This window comes from Pyxicephalus adspersus, chromosome 12, assembly GCF_032062135.1.
Source record: "Pyxicephalus adspersus chromosome 12, UCB_Pads_2.0, whole genome shotgun sequence".
Taxonomy (NCBI): Eukaryota; Metazoa; Chordata; class Amphibia; order Anura; family Pyxicephalidae; genus Pyxicephalus; species Pyxicephalus adspersus.
In genome coordinates this window covers 23,922,719-23,925,753 of record NC_092869.1, presented here as the reverse complement: position 1 = coordinate 23,925,753, position 3,035 = coordinate 23,922,719, and positions in this window count along the sequence as shown.

Sequence of the window (3,035 nt, the reverse complement as noted above, 5' to 3'; positions counted from 1 at the left end):
TCATATGCATTTAAATTACAGGGCTGGCTGGACAGAATAATCAATACTAAGGCTAGCAAGCAGTTCCCATATTTGAATTCTTCTTTGAATTTTCCTGAATGCCTGAACTACACTTTTATTGTATGTAAATTATAATGCTTGCCTTTTATTTTTGTAGAAGTAGAAGTATGTAGAAGTGAGTTCATTCTTTTTCCTGTTGTAGCAAGAGTTGGCCGAACTTATTACATATTTATATTTACGCCTTATTTCTTCATTGGTGGTGGTGAGATTATTATTCACTACTCCTAGGGCCCTATTGTTTTTATAGGGAGTGGGATTACTATGCACAAATGTTAGGGATTCAATTGTTTTTGTCTTCTTGGGGGTAATGATGTATCTATTTTAAGATTCTTTTTTTATTCATAGGGAATTGGTGAACAAAGTTTTTGTGGGAGACACCTGTCTGCTGATTTAGGTGTAGTAGAACTATTGAACTATATAGTAGTTGCAGACAGAAAGTAAAACTTTCACCTAAAGTGTATTAAAAACCCTAATAATCCAATATGTATATATATATATATATATATATATATATATTCTAAATTAATACATGTATGAGTTAGTAAAAAAACACTTGTCTAGGGAGTGAAGAACTACAACTTGATATAATTTCTGTACAATATATTACAACAAGCCAAATTTTATTTTTAATACCTTGTGCAAACCTGAAGGTTAAAGAAATGTTTTATTCTAAAAAGTTCACTCATTCTGGACTGACAGCCTAAAGTGCACAGCTTTGCCATTTGTGTCCAGCGATGACAAGCCCAGCAATGTGTTTGCTATTAATAGGTCTGGTGTATGAGGAGCTGGATGCTGGGTCATATTACTGATTAATGTTCCTGCAGATTACATGTCCTGTATTCCTAACCCAATGCTGCAGAGAATGGATCAGAACATCCTATTCAAGAACATGTATTTGGGAGGATTTTTGTATGTTCCTGTAAAGGACCAGAAATAAAAATTTGATTTCTGAAGAAAAAAAATTGTAATATGCTAGTTATATAAAGAAATGTTAGATTGAGCACTTAAAAAAGGGAAGTGAATGCTGCAGTATAGTAATACATCATATTATCCTAAATGTAATATTAAAATGTATCTAAAGGCTTATTTATTTTGTCTTTTTGTATTCTTTATGTTCCTTTCTTCATTTTATTTCACTTTTTTCCTATATTTTTAGAAAAAAAATCACTTTTTTTATGGCTTATCCTTTCCTTCCTAATTCTACTAGATTGTAAGCTCTTCGGGGCAGGGTCCTCTCCTCCTGTGTCTCTGTCTGTATTCGTCTGTCATTTGCAATCCCTATTTAATGTACAGCGCTGCGTAATATGTTGGCGCTATATAAATCCTGTTTATTATTATTAATAATAATAATAATAATAATTAGCGGTTTTATGGTGCCCACTGTTGTCACCTAGGGTCACTTGTGCCACCACAAAATGCCATTCTTCATGCATGTATTATAGGTACCCCCTTGCAATAGCACAAATCCCATAGATAACAAGAATGTTCTCATACATATCCATGCCCACTCATCACCTTGACTGACAGCACACCTCCCTTCCCAAAATGAGCCTCTGGACGGAGAGATTGTTGTATGGTCACTTGTGGGTGGGGAAAGTTGTAAGAAGGGACAATTTTAGCTGCCCTGCTTAACTTTTGGAACACTTGGGTGATACATATTTTTTCAGCCATGTCCATATAGTAAGATACACCTGCAGCATGGGTGTACTAAACAGTGAAAGTTAAGCTTCAAGCATGCATGGAGCTATGTCAAAACCAATTAACAGATTGTATTAAAAATAGGATTTTGGCAAATAAAGGTAGCAATCTACCTATAGGGACATGGGCAGTCACAATTTGATTTTCACATTAGCTTTTAGTTCCACATTACATGAGGAAAAAACATTCCATCCTGCAAGATTGCCTAAAGCAATGTTAGTGACATTCTTTTCATTGCTATAATGACTGGGCAGACATGAAAGCTCCTTTGTTGTAAACACATTTTTATTAATGTACTAGTTGCTAAACCCTACTGTCATTATTTTATCCTCGCTACTTATAAGATTATAGAGCTCCATATAGGGCAAAATGTGTATACTTTATTCCATAGAGGTGAATAGGAGACAGTGCTGCCAGTGTACATTAGTGGAGTGTGCCACTCTGTGTACAACAAATGTGCTAATCTATAAATTGGTTATATATCTATCTTTCTACATCTTTCATTACATTTACATACCCATAGATCAAACAGTTTTTATTTTTATGGTACAGTCCCTATTTTTTAATCAGTAGTAGATGGGATGAGCCATTGTTGACCTCATTCTAAAAATACTATTTGACAGGCTGCCTTGACCTTCTCTAACAGTGATCTGGAAAAAGAACTGCTAATCTGCATACTGAAGCCACTGGATTAGTATGACAGACTGTAAAACTAGAGGAGGACAGAAACTATAGTCTCCATATTTCTTCTTTAAAGGATATGTACAATAGGGTCATGCATGGACACACATTAATTTAAAAGTATTGAACCAAGGCCAAATTCCAGCCAAAACTAACAAAATGGAAACAAAAAGAACATTAAAAAAGAGAAATAAATACCAAACCCTGCGTTTGCTGCCATTTACAGCTGAAACCTAGATTTCCCCTGCAGTACCTCTATGTGCCACTAGATGTCCTCTAGAGCAAGCATTGTTCAACTCATTTCTTCTGAGCTTAGCTCATTCTGGTCCCACCCAACCTGTGAATGGACAGTGAAAGGAGAAGCTGTGAACTTATCTGTCACTCTGCTTCCTCCTCATGCTTCTTGCCAGCACATGAACTGATTTGTTGCTTGTACTGATTCTTCTTTTTTTACACTCTGATTCTACTTTCCAAAGCAAGGACAGGAAGCGTGGTGAAATCCACCCATCGTGTCAATGCAATGAACACACAAGACATGCATTTACTTTTACCAACTCTATCCAAATCCTTTTTTTTAATAGACACATGAACACACA